The sequence below is a fragment of the Tinamus guttatus genome, unplaced genomic scaffold, assembly GCF_059628265.1.
Source record: "Tinamus guttatus ecotype Peru unplaced genomic scaffold, ASM5962826v1 Tinamus_guttatus_pri_ptg000576l, whole genome shotgun sequence".
Taxonomy (NCBI): domain Eukaryota; kingdom Metazoa; phylum Chordata; class Aves; order Tinamiformes; family Tinamidae; genus Tinamus; species Tinamus guttatus.
In genome coordinates, this window is record NW_028289110.1 from 216,384 (window position 1) to 229,713 (window position 13,330).

General features: G+C 56.9%; 3 non-coding genes across 3 annotated transcripts; all 3 read right to left on the reverse strand.

Moving 5' to 3' along the window:
* Nucleotides 1-1,138: 1,138 nt before the first annotated feature.
* On the reverse strand, nt 1,139-1,212 carry TRNAN-GUU (transfer RNA asparagine (anticodon GUU)). Its single transcript has one exon. It is a non-coding gene; the product is annotated as a tRNA-Asn (tRNA).
* A 10,861-nt stretch (nt 1,213-12,073) lies between these two features.
* On the reverse strand, nt 12,074-12,145 carry TRNAH-GUG (transfer RNA histidin (anticodon GUG)). Its single transcript has one exon. It is a non-coding gene; the product is annotated as a tRNA-His (tRNA).
* Nucleotides 12,146-12,735: 590 nt separating this feature from the next.
* On the reverse strand, nt 12,736-12,809 carry TRNAN-GUU (transfer RNA asparagine (anticodon GUU)). Its single transcript has one exon. It is a non-coding gene; the product is annotated as a tRNA-Asn (tRNA).
* Nucleotides 12,810-13,330: the final 521 nt, after the last annotated feature.

A 13,330-nucleotide genomic window follows, 5' to 3' on the forward strand; every position in this document is an offset into this window, starting at 1 on the left:
AGAGTGGGTGTGCATGCAGAGCACCTCCTGACCTGCTGTCAGGTCAGTGCCACTCAAAAATACACATGTACATGTCCCTTGGTCATTCCCCTCCATAGGGGGCACTCGTATAAGGGTGACACATGCTGGCTGCTCTTTTTTGCACAAGGCGAGAGGAAGGTGCTTGAGGGGCCAGGCTCCTGCTGATGAGCCCTGGTGGTCACAGGCCAAGAGGTTTGCTTGTGGGCTCCATGCCACGTGTCCAGGAGTGCTCCAGTGGTGCAGTGGACCTGGGCACACTACATAGAGAGCAGTGAGGAAGCAGGGAAGGGGTGCAGAGTGGGTGAGTTCAAGCCTCAGCTGCAGCAGGGGCTTTGGGACAAGCAGGGATTTTCCTACCCTTGGGCAGGGCAGCTTTCTAGTAGCAAGATCTGTTGCCATACAGCCCTGCTGGGAACTGTCAAGCCACATGTCATAGAGTGGAAGCAGCAGCACTCAAGACTGTGGCAGTCTTGAGCTGGGCTCTGCTCCCATAGCACTCAGTTCAGGCCCCCAAAGACATAGCTGGACTCTTCTCCCCTCTCTGCAGCAGACACACTGATTCCCCCAGAAGGTCTACAGCTCACTGTGAGCTCAGAAGCTCTCATTTTCCCATTTTCTTGTGGCTTTTCCACGTTTTTCCATCAGGCAGATGCTGCCCGAGCACCAGGACAGCACCGCATGCCAGGAGAAGGAGCACAACAGGAGTCCTGTCTCTTGGAGGATGCCTCTTACCTAAGGGAGGCTCAAAATCTTATCGCAAGGCACAAAGATGACCAAGAGAAGTGCTTCCTTCTCTGGGAGACTCTTCCTCCCCCTCCTCCACAGCCTGCTCTCAGCATCCTCAGCATCTGGTGGCCCCCACAAGTCCTCGGCAGCAGAGTATCATGTCTCTTGTGGGCAAGTCTAGTCCACACGTGCACAAACTGTAGGCATTGACGTGAACAAGAAAATCACCTTGGGATTAACTGACTAGGGAAATGTTCGGGAAGCAGAGTTGGGCTGTACGGGAGGGGTCCAGTTTCAGGTCCTTTAGCACGCAGAGGCAGGCTCACTGCAAAGAGCCCCAAGAGCAGCAGCCCTTTTGTGGCAGAAAGAGAAGGGTCCACGAAAAGCAGGTCGTCCCTGGGTGGGCTCGAACCACCAGCCTCCCGGTTAACAGCCGAGCGCGCTCTCCCATTGCGCCACAGAGACCCCAGCAGTGCTGTCTGCGAGGCCATCCCAGCCCCGGGAGCTGAGGGACAGGCAGTGCCCGTGATGTGCGGCCCTACCCCGAGAGGCAGGGAAAGGCCGAGCCAGAGCCGCACTCTCACTGCTGTGCCCCGGGGATCAAATCCCAGCCTTTTCCAGGGCCGAGGGACCACCCTGGGAAGGATGAGACCATGTCGGTCCTGGACACCCTGCTGGCCACAGCTGCCTTGCACAGCTGCTTGGGTCACAGTGGCACATGCCACATCACAGCCACAGATGCCACCTCACAAATGTCATCATCCTGGCCCTTTCATGGGGAGTGCAGCTACAAAGGGCAGGCCAAAGGAATGCTAGCGCTATATTCACATTGATTCTAGGACATTTCTGCAAATGTGGCGCTTTCTTTACCCGCTCCCTGCAGAAGTTACCAACGATCACGGTGAAGGCCACGGGCAGTCAAGCTGCTGGCTGCGGGGTGAAGAGGCAGGGCGCAGGACCGGCTTCCAGCAGGGGCAGCCAGCCAGCGGCCTGCACATCCGGGCGCTTGCAGCCCAGCCCAGTAGCCAGAGCTGCACAGAACCTCTGCTCAGGCACCTCAGCAAGGACCCATTGCAGGGGCCATCTTCTCTCCAAGTTCCCTGCTCTCCCCAGAACTGCAGCCATCCTCACCACCAGGTCCCTAGAGGGGATGCAGCCAACCTCCTGTGCTTAGGAAACCCCTGAGCCCTGGGCCCACACTAACCATAAGGCCCAGCCACACAGCTGAGGACGATCAAACCTCCCAGCTGCTGAGCAGGCTCTCCTACTTAAAGCCCCTTCAACTCAGGCATCCCCATGATTTGTTTCTGGTGCTCTCACTCTGCGCCTTTGCTCAGATCTACCACCCTCCTTCCTGGCTTGCTTTAGAACTGCTGGATCCCCTCCTTCCTTGCTTCTCCTGACAAGAGGCCCCTTGGGCCCCTCACTGGAGAGCTGTGTGCAGCCCTGGCCTTCAGAGGGGAAATGCTGCCTGTGCCCTGCAGAGCTACCCAGGATGGCAGCTCACACAGCCCTCTGCCTCCATTAGCTGTCCCTGCCACAGAGGAGTGGAGCAGAGCAGATTTTATAAAGCAGGGACTGGAGTAGGTGTCTCTTCCGGGAGCACTGAGGCTACTGAGCCCCTTTGTGAGGTTCTGCGCTGTCTCCGGTCTCTCCTCGCCCTGCTATGCAGGGGAGTGAAACATGCCTGGGCTTGAGCATCATGAGGAAGGCTCACACTTGGGGAGTTTGCTTTGCAGCTGTAGCAAAAGGGGGCTGAGGAAGAGCCTGGCAGGCCTGTGTGATCCCTGCTGCTGCCTGGCTCTTCTGCATGGGCTGCTCTTGCCTGGCTGCCGTGGCCCTTGCTGTGTGCCATGACCGTGCAGGTGAGCAGTACTGTGGCACGGGTCTTCAAGTGACCCAAAGGGCCCTGGATTAAAATATAGCTTCTTTCAGCTGAGGGGGAAAATGTTAATGTGCGTGTGTTGGTTGTGTTTTTTGTTTGTTTGTTTGTTTGTTTGTTTTATGTCCACCTCAACTTTTTAAGGTTGTCTCATCCTTGGTGAGGGCTTTGGGGGCCAGAAACTCCCTCCTTGGGAAGTCCAATCTGTGTTCCAGTGGTTGGAAAAAAGCTTGCGGTTTTAAGGGAGAGGAAGCACTGGAACAGAGAGTCCTTTTGGCCTCCTTGTCCTTTGTAGTGAGCTAGTGTCAAGGCTCCTTTGCTGAGGTGCCTCCCTGCCTTCAGTATGGGACCTCGTAGCGGGTGGCACTAAATGCTGAGGTACAGCTGCCTAGTGGCCCTTAAAGCTACCACTCCTTAACTCCCCAGGGGAAGCCTGGTGTGTGTGTTTGTGTGTAGGACTCAGAGGCCATGTACTGCCTGCCTGGTCCTTGAAGGGGTTAGCATCTGCCCCTGATGAACTGCCTTGTCTTCTCCTGCTTTTCCTGATTGGTGCCTGTGGTCTTCCCCTTGCAAGGGTCCTGCAGTCTGCTCCTGGGCCACGCTCTGTTGCTGGAGGCAGGAGGGAGCCTGGGTGGCTGGCTCTCAGCCTTACCGCTAGGCCTGGGAGGGACAAGGGGTGAGGGGAAGCTCAGAAGTGTGGGGTAGGTGGGTAGACTGTGAGGTGGATGGAGGACTGGCTGGATGGCAGAGCTCTGAGGGTTGTGATAAATGGGGCTGAGTGTAGTTGGAGGCCTGTGGCCAGTGGTGTCCCCCAAGGTTCAGTACTGGGCCCAATGCTGTTCAAAGTATTCATCAATGACTTGGATGAGGGGACAGAGGGGCACCCTCAGCAAGTCTGCGGATGATACCAAACTGGGCGGAGTGGCCGACACTTTGGAGGATGCTTTTGCTGCCCTTCTGAGGGACCTGGACAGGTTGGAGAGCTGGGCACATAGGAACCTCATGATGTTCAACAAGGGCAAGCGCAGCTGCAGGAGGAATGACCTCGGGGTAGCAGGACGGTTTAGGGGTCGGCCTGCTGGAAAGCAGCCTTGTGCAAAGGGATTTGGGATTTCTGGTAGGCAACAAGTTAACCATGAGGCAGCAATGTGCCCTTGTGACCAAGAAGGCCAATGGGATTGTGGCCTCCAGGAGGAGGAGTTTTGGCAGCAGGCTGAGGGAAGTGATCTTATTCCTGGCCCTCTCCAGAGCTCTGATGAGGCGGCACCTGGAATATCATGTGCAGGTCTGGGCTCCCCAGTACAGAGGGATGTGGAATTTGTAGCTGGCTAAGTGCCAGCAACGTATCGTGATGGCCTAGCAGTTCCAGGGTGTCCTTGGATAAGGAATGCTTCCTGTTTTAATGGCCCGCCCAGGTCAGTGAAGTGACCTGCCCCAGTCAGGGTACCTCAGGGCCGTGGCGCTCACCACAGCATAGCGTGACGTGGTAGCAGGAGCCCCAAACAGCCCCTGCACGTGGCCTTGGCTGAGGATGGCAGAGCCTGGCAGGGTGGGTGGCAGGGGTGGCGGGATGCCTGGCAGCCCCTTGGTGACACGGGCTGGGGTTACAGTGGCACATGCTGCATCACAGCTACAGCTGCCACCCTATAAATGCGGCTGCCTCGGCCCCTCCGCGCACTTCCCTGTGAGGCCAGGGCTAGCCCAGCTACTGGGACTGCTCTTGCCACTGCTCTTCTCCAGAGGAGCTGCTTTGCAGTGCAGAGGAGAGGACGAAGGGAGGCTGCGCGACAGCGCTACCGCCTGCCTAGGGGAGTGCGAGGAGGAGGAGGCGGCCACTGAGAGCACCACTTGGCTGCTCACACTCCTGCTCCAGGGCCTCACTGAGCGTGAGGGGCCACCAGCATGGACTTCCTGTGGCCAAGCATGTTTCCAACGCTCCGCAATCTCACCCGACATGGTAAGGCTTGGTCATGGTAATGGCAATTCCAGAAAACTTGAGACCATGTCAGCTGGGAGAGAGTCAGGGAAATGCTGGGATCCGGGGATGGGGTTTGGACAGGGGAAGGTGGGTGCTGTCTGCTCCTCCCTTGCTGGCCCGTGGCACATTGGGCAGCTGGGACTCCTGCAGGGGAGACACCTGCGGCTTCCCTCGGCCTGTCCCACTCCTGTGGGCTGTGCCCCATCCTCTTGCTGCTCTGCAGAGCTATTGCCCATTTCCCCATGGGCTGGCTCAGCCTTGGCCAGCCACACCTCAACCAGGGGGGATAGGAGCCCTGCTTAGAGAGGGCCCAAGCGGTCCTTGTGGTGTCTGCACAGCCCAGCCCTGCGGCTCCCGTGCCGTGGAGCACTTGGCCTGTGGTGAACCGGGGTAATGGAATGGTTCATCTCACCTCCTTGGTGAGCAGGGTGCGGACCGCTTGTGAGCCTGCCCACCTGGAGTGTGACACCTCTTTGCCTTGCTTTCCAGAGATTGTCACCATTTGGAGTAGCGTATGCGACTTCATTCAAGAGTACTTGGTACCCAACAAGGTGGGTCTTGTGTCCTCTTTGTCCCCTGAGGAATCCCTCAAGCTTTGCCTTGTCCACACATCTGTGGCTGTGGAGTGGCCGTCCTTGATTCCCTGCCCTGAGAAGAGCAACTGTCCCCTCGCAGGGCACTGCCCTTGACAAGTGTTCCACAGAGCAACGTCTCTGGTATGGGAGCTAACCAGGGAAGTCTCCATAAGGGAGAAAAGTGTGTTCTGCCCTTTCTGGGTCCTCTCTAACCTCCAGGCCCGGCATGGAAGGACTAAGGTGTGGACCCTTGGCCTTTGCATGCGAGGGCTGGGCACGGCACCCCATGACATGTTCTGGCACGTCATGGGTCAGTTTCCTCTTCTCCGGGGTGCTGATGCTTGTTCCTTTTCTTCTTCTGCCCTTCCCAGGGTGTCCGGATCCTAGGGGTGGGGACATTCTATGTCCTCGAAGGCTCCCAATGCACTGTGAACGGTGAGGTTTTCACTGTACACCGACCCATGTTTCGGTTCTCTGACGTTTTGGCCAAGGAATGTTATCTCAGCGGTGCTCAGGAAGATATTCCGGGTAAGAAGACAGACTAAAACCTTTGCCTGCCCTTGCGCCGAGCTTGAGGGGCATGCACTTCCCCAAGACCTGCACCTGTTGGCCCCTCTCATCCTGCCCTCTTTGTAAAAAGATCCTTTCAGATGCTTCGTTTCCTCTTTTTGTTCCTTTGCTGGTAAAATAACAGATGCCCTGTGAGCGCCTCCATTTGCTGAGTGCTCTGAGCCTTCCAAGAATGGACTCCATAAGGCGCTCCTAAGAGCACTTTAGCAGATCACTCGACACTGCTGGTCCACAGCAGGCTCTTTTGAGAGAAGGTGCCCTGACCATGTTAGGGGAGCCCTCTGCCACGCTGCAGAGCTGACTTTGTTGCTCTTTTGCTGCTCCCTAGGTGATGTGAGGATCGTATCGCTGAGAAATGACGATCTAGCCGCGTGCATCCGCATGCCTTTTGCAGTGGTGCAAGGGTGCTTGCAGGAGACGGCAATAGCCTTCTTCCAGGCCATTTGCAAAGGAAAGCCCGTGGACTTTGTCTTTAGCACGATTGGCATTCTGTCCATCCGAAACATGGAGGTGATAATGAGATTTTATGATGACTTCCTGCTCAGTGTGGACCGCACCGGAAAGCTGCTGCAAGCTCTTTGTGCAGTAAGTCGCTCACTTCCCGGTGCTACACCATGGTTTCTTGCCCCCTGTCAAAAGATGACTGGGGTGATCTCCGTGGACCTGCCAGGACCTTCCTGGCCAGTGGGACAGTCCTGCTCTCCAGCCAGGCCAGCTGTCTCTGGCATCCTTCTCTCCTACACAGTGGTACAGGAGACGTAGGGGAGCATAGGCAGAGCTGCCCTGGGTTAGGAAAAGGCTCTGCTAGACCAGCAGCTGGTCTTGTTTCTGGGGAAAGAGTCTATGATGCAGGGAGGTGGAGGTGCCATTACCCAAATGTTTGCCCCGAGCAGCCCTTTGCAGAGTCCCTGCAGGTGTGGCAGCAGGAATGGGGCTTTTCAGTCCCTTGCCTGCATCCACGCACTGCTTGGCATGGTCACCTTGTCCCGGCCAGCCTCCTCCTGCCAGCCCAGTCTCCTGCCCCAGCTCTCCCGTGGGGCCGTGCCTGAGCGCAGCGTGCAGAAACCCTGGCTGGCTGATGCCTTTCCTCTCCCGAGCCCGACTTCTGCAGTAACAAGGAAGGGGTTGCCTCATGGGCTGCCCTGCCCTTGCAAAACACCTGGCAATGTTGCTCCTGGTTCTCAAGTCTGAGCTTTGCAGCTTCTGCTTGTCCCGCTGAGGGCTCACCTTCCTCTGTGTCTGTTTCAGAGCCCAGAGACAAGACACCTGGTGGTGCCAGCAAGCGGAGGTGCAGCTTTTCGCCTGGGTACCGACAGTGTCTTCGTGTTGCCACAGTACGTTTGCTTCTTGGCTCCTACTGCCTCTTGCGAGATGGTCTCCGGGGGAGGAGAGGAGGAGGCCAGCAGGAGGCCTCCATGGAGGCCAGGAGGGCACTTCCTCCCCATTAGGATGGGGACCCATTGGCAGCCACTGCTGGGGCTTCTTGTGTGCTCGCAGGCTGTGCACGTGTGCACCGTGTCTCTCTGGTTCCTCACAGGGTTCTCCAGGGAGTTGCGTACTGTGCTTTGGAAAGCTATGGCCTTGACAGGCCTCCCCAAATATCTCTGTGCGCAGACTGGGACTGCAAGTGGCAAAGGGCAAGTGGTGCCTTTTCTCCAGCCCATCTTCCTTTCCTTTCCAGACTGGACTTGAAGCTCCCCTCGGATTATCCAGATATGGACTCTCCCTCCAAGAGATCCCTGGAAGTCCCTGAAGAAGAAGAGAGGGACAGAAAAGGTCATGTCACAGCTGACTTGTGAGAGAGAGCGGGGGTGCACATGGGAGCAGGTGTTCGTGCGGGAGATCCCTTTGTCCTCAGCAGGAGGTGGTTGGTGCCCTGGTCACCACGTGGTGCCTGGGAGAGTAGATGGCCTCTTGTTGCTTCAATGTACCCCTCGCTGCACGTCTCAAGTGACTCTCCCTCTTGATCAAATGCTCACAAAGACACTTGCTGAAGACTCTTCCCTTCTCGCTTCCAGACAGTGCGGATGTCCCTGCTCCAGAAAAGCCTTCACCACCCGCTGGCCAGAAAAAGAAGAAGGGGCGGAAAAGCAAGCGCAGCAAGTCATTGGGCAGGTGAGCCTCTTGGAGAAAAGGCTGAGGTGCCTGGAGTTCTTGGGAGGAGCGCTTTCTTCTGTTCACTCTCAGAATGAAATCTGAAGGGTGGCCAACACGTCTTTGCGTGACTTCATGTCTGCACACTGGCCGCAAGCACGTGGCCGGCTTCTGCCAGGCTCTTGTGTCAGCTTCTCTCTGGTGCCTTTTTTGTTTCCTGGACTGAGAGGCCAGCCTCTTGGCAGGTCTTGATGATCTTAAAGCTTGGACTGGATAACCTTGGAGGTCTCTTGCAAGCATACTGATTCTATGTATCTATGGTCCTCTTCCTCCAGAGGCTCTCGGAAGGCCCCCAAAGTCCAGGAGGTGAAGGACAGAGGAAAGCAAACTGAGGGAAAAGGTAATGCCACAGCTCAGCGGTGAGGCAGGGGTTTTGCTCTTCCTTTGGGCCTCTGCAGTAGCTGACTGGAGCCAAGCTTAAAATGCAGTCATAGCCTGCATCACTTGTGCCTCTGCACGGGCATGAGAGGAGATCTCAAGGCACTGTTCCTGGAAGCTGCCTCAGGGCAGTCCAGCAGCACCAAGTGCAACTGCCCCTGCTGAGGAGAACTTTGCCTGGGATGTCTGTGCCCAGCTCTAGCTTGCAAGCTGCTGCTTTGTCACAGGAGTGTGTGTGCTGTGTGTGTGCTGTGCAGGGGCAGTATGAATTTAGGGGGATGCCCCAGGAGGCTGCATGGGGTCCAAAGGCTGCCTCGAGCGGCCAGCAGCAGCAGGTTCTACCTTTTCCTGGGAACCAGCTGGACAGGATCGCGTGTGAGCAAGGCCCTAAGACTTCCTTGGAGCAGCGCTCTAAGGCCACGGGAACCCTTGAGCCAGCACTGGAACACAGCAACATGTCCTCCTTGTTCATATGCTCCCAAGGATGCTTGCTGAAGGGTCTTCTGCCTTCCTACTTGCAGGGAATGCTCCTGCTGGGCGCCTGCTCTCTCGGCAAAGGGTTCCTTTGCCCATGCTACCTGGGGCCTGCTCAAAGGCAGACAAAGAAGGGAAAGCTTGGGGAAGCAAGACCCCTTCCAGGTGAGGCTCTAGGAGAAAATGACAGGGTGACCTTGTGCTCTTGGGATTCTGTGAGGATGTTGTTTCCATCCTACACGCTGTTGGTGTGAGCTCCCAAAGGTTGTCAGCCTTTGTCCCAAAGACTGAGGTGTATGCCAGAGGGATTCCAGAAGTGGAGGGCATTCTTCTGCTCCTCTCCGGAACTCTGGCAGCAGTGTACATGAGACCAGTTTCCAGAGTCATGTGAAAGCCAGGAGATCTTCCTCATCAAGTGGAAGGCTTTTTTCCCCTATTTTTTTAGGTTGCACTTAATTAAGCAGAAGCCTGTCCTTTCCTCCTAATCTTGATGGTGGAGGGAAGGGCAGCTGCTGTCCAGTACAGGAGGAGGGGCAGAGAGAGCTAAAAGCTGGGACTGCTTTCCTGCCTCATACCCTTCCTCCTCTCCAACACTGTGTCCCCTACTATTAGTCCAGTTTCTCCCAAAAAACGGATGCTCTCGCATCACCTCATGGCCTTTAGTACCTGTGGCAGGAGGTGGCCAATGGACTCTGCAGGCTTGGACAGTTGTAAAGGTGGCCCTGGGTTTCTTGTGGTGCCATCCAGAGCAGGTTCACACCTGGGCACCCGGAGCCTTCCTTTGGGCCTCACGTGAGTGCTACAGCTCCAGGGCTTCTCCCTGCACTGTTCATGTCATCACAGGGACTCAACTGTGCCAATGCTCCCACTGAGATCCCTCTGTTGAGGAGGCCTGGGCTGGGTGAACCAGCTGCCAGGGAGCAGCACATGGAGAAGAGTCTCCTCCGGAACTCACATCTCACTCGGCTTGTGTGTTTTAGCCTGCTGAAAACAACTGCAGAGAGGTCTGCCAAGGCGGAAGAGGCTGGCGAGCAGGAGGCCCCTCTTCAAACCACCTATAGAGCTGCTCGTCGTGTGTGCAGACACCTGACAAGGGCAGACCAGGTAAGCAGGGGAGCTGAGTTGTGCAGTCTCCCTGCCTGGTGCAGTGGTTCTCATGGTGTGGTGTAGGCTCAGCAAGTGGCAAGTGTTCTGGAGGACGCGCAGGCCCTGCACTTGATGGCTTCTCCAGTGCTGAGGGTTGACAGCAACTGAGGGTGGTTAATAGTGGCCTCCAATATGTCCTCTGGTGCCAATGCAGGTGTGGCAGCATCTTAGCTCCCTGCCCGAGCAACACAGGCCACATCCGCCAGTGCCCTCGCCTGGGGAAGAAGGGAGGATGGCTGCCCGCCTGCGCAGAGCGGAGGAGATCCTCAGCAAGCCGCAGAGCAGGCCGCGGCTGCACAAAGAGTAAGTGAGCACCAGCCCTGGCCCTGGCCTGGAAATCTTGACCCCCAGCAGCGGTGTGAGCTGTGAGGAAGCCCAGACTGAGCTCTGGGGCTGGCTATGCCCAATGGTATCCCCCCATTTTCATGGCATGGCAATGACCTGTATGCCCGGCAGCCCCAAGGTGCATGGCAAGTCCGGGGCTCTGGGTACCATTAGGAGCGTGTGCGCAGCGGCTTTTCCTTGCTCTTGCAGGCAGCTCTCCGTACAAGCCACCCACACCCTGCAGCACCTAGAAACTTACCAGCTGCATCGGGACAAGTGGAAACGCAGGGTAGAGTTGAATCGGTGGCTGAATTCTGAAGAGAAGCACTTCCTCTGGTAAATTGCTTCCCCTTCCCCTCTGCCAGGCTTCCCTCCACACCCGGCAGCACCCACCGGAAGGGGCCTTTGCATGGCAGTCCTCGTGGGAGCGCAACAGCCTGTGGAGGCTGCGGCCTGTGGCCTGGCACGTTCCAGCGCAGGGCCAGTTCTTGGGCACCCTGGGGTAGAGTTTCCACCTGTCCCCAGACCCGTGGAGCTACCAGAGATGAAAGGACACCACAGGCTTTTGGCTCTCCCTTTTTCTGCCAGACACCCCAGCCTTGTCTAACCCAGCCTGCTCACCCCTGTGACTCTATGTCAGTTGGGGCCACAGCCTGCAGCCTTTCTGTGCCCTTCCCCCTATGCCTACAGCCAAGCGGTTCCTTTTTCATGTCCTAGCCATGGGCAGCAGATGACCCTGCGAGATCAAAGGGAGAAGCACCAGGACTTGCTGGCTGCGCAGAAGAAACGTGAGCTCCGTGGTGCAGTCAGGAACGATGACGCTGAGCTGCCTCCCTTGAAGCCACAAATATCTTAAACTGTTTATTAAAATCGATTGAAATGGTTAAATAGTAGTGATGTGTGCTCATAGCCCGAGTAACCATCGTGTGCCTCACGAAAGATGGTGCTGCAGGAAAGAGGAAGGGTGGAGCTGTTAAGCTCCATGTGCCCCACTGCAGATATTCCTAGAGCCAGGAGAGGAAAAGGGCCAGGCACGGACCACAGCACAGGAACATGTGTGCCACAGAGTGGGTGTGCATGCACAGCACCTCCTGACCTGCTGTCAGGTCAGTGCCACTCAAAAATACACATGTATGTGTCCCTTGGTCATTCCCCTCCATAGGGGGCACTCGTATAAGGGTGACACACGCTGGCTGCTATTTTTTGCACAAGGCGAGAGGAAGGTGCTTGAGGGGCCAGGCTCCTGCTGATGAGCCCTGGTGGTCACAGGCCAAGAGGTTTGCTTGTGGGCTCCATGCCACCTGTCCAGGAGTGCTCCAGTGGTGCTGTGGACCTGGGCACACTACATAGAGAGCAGTGAGGAAGCAGGGAAGGGGTGCAGAGTGGGTGAGTTCAAGCCTCAGCTGCAGCAGGGGCTTTGGTACACGTTTTTCCATCAGGCAGATGCTGCCCGAGCACCAGCTGCCCCAGCCTTCCTGGGGCAGATACTTCCTAGACAGCCTTGCCTCCTCCAGGCAGCCCCGCACAAGGCGCTCACCACAGCTGTGCACAGTGGGGCAGCTGCTGGCAAAACCTGCCTCCAAAGCTTTGTCTTGAATGCTTTCCCAGAGCCCGGCACAGCTCCCACAGCAGCCCCCCAGGAGAAGCCCCTGCACAATCACGAAACACCAGGAAATCATTTGAGGTACGAGCCCCTTGAATGGTAGGAGCAGACAGCGCAGCACAGCTCGTACCTCCTTCCCAGGCCACAGCATTTTGGAAACAGATGGCACTGGCCCATCTCTGCACATGCCTCCCTTGTCTTTTGAAACTCTCCTCTCCTCCCAGTGGCTTGTGCAAAACCTTTGCCGTGACTCGGATTCGAACCGAGGTTGCTGCGGCCACAACGCAGAGTACTAACCACTATACGATCACAGCTGCCCATGTGCTTGCCTTTCCTCCTTGGGCGCCATTTCCTTCCTGACCTTGCAGAAATACCAGTTCCATCATGTTCCCTTGGAACCACCCTCAACTGCCAGGACAGCACCGCATGCCAGGAGAAGGAGCACAACAGGAGTCCTGTCTCTTGGAGGATGCCTCTTACCTAAGGGAGGCTCAAAATCTTATCGCAAGGCACAAAGATGACCAAGTGCTTCCTTCTCTGGGAAACTCCTCCTCCTCCTCCTCCACAGCCTGCTCTCAGCATCCTCAGCATCTGGTGGCCCCCACAAGTCCTCAGCAGCAGAGTATCATGTCTCTTGTGGGCAAGTCTAGTCCACTCAGACAACATCAGTTCTCGGGACCTCTCTCTCTTGTGTCCAGCACATGCACAAACTGTAGGCATTGACGTGGACAAGGATATCACGTTTTGATTAACTGACTAGGGAAATGTTCCGGAAGCAGAGTGGGACTGTACGGGAGGGGTCCAGTTTCAGGTCCTTTAGCATGCAGAGGCAGGCTCACTGCAAAGTGCCCCAAGAGCAGCAGCCCTTTTGTGGCAGAAAGAGAAGGGTCCACGAAAAGCAGGTCGTCCCTGGGTGGGCTCGAACCACCAGCCTCCCGGTTAACAGCCGAGCGCGCTCTCCCATTGCGCCACAGAGACCCCAGCAGTGCTGCCTGCGAGGCCATCCCAGCCCCGGGAGCTGAGGGACAGGCAGTGCCCGTGATGTGCGACCCTACCCCGAGAGGCAGGGAAAGGCCGAGCCAGAGCCGCACTCTCACTGCTGTGCCCCGGGGATCAAATCCCAGCCTTTTCCAGGGCCGAGGGACCACCCTGGGAAGGATGAGACCATGTCGGTCCTGGACACCCTGCTGGCCACAGCTGCCTTGCACAGCTGCTTGGGTCACAGTGGCACATGCCACATCACAGCCACAGATGCCACTTTCATGGGGAGCGCAGCTACAAAGGGCAGGCCAAAGGAATGCTAGCCCTATATTCACATTGATTCTAGGACCTTTCTGCCAATGTGGCGCTTTCTTTACCCGCTCCCTGCAGAAGTTACCAATGATCACAGGCCAGGCCATGGGCAGTCAAGCTGCTGGCTGCTGGGTGAAGAGGCAGGGCGCAGGACCGCTTGCAGCAGGAGTAGCCAGCTAGCGGCCTGCACGTCCGGGCGCTTGCAG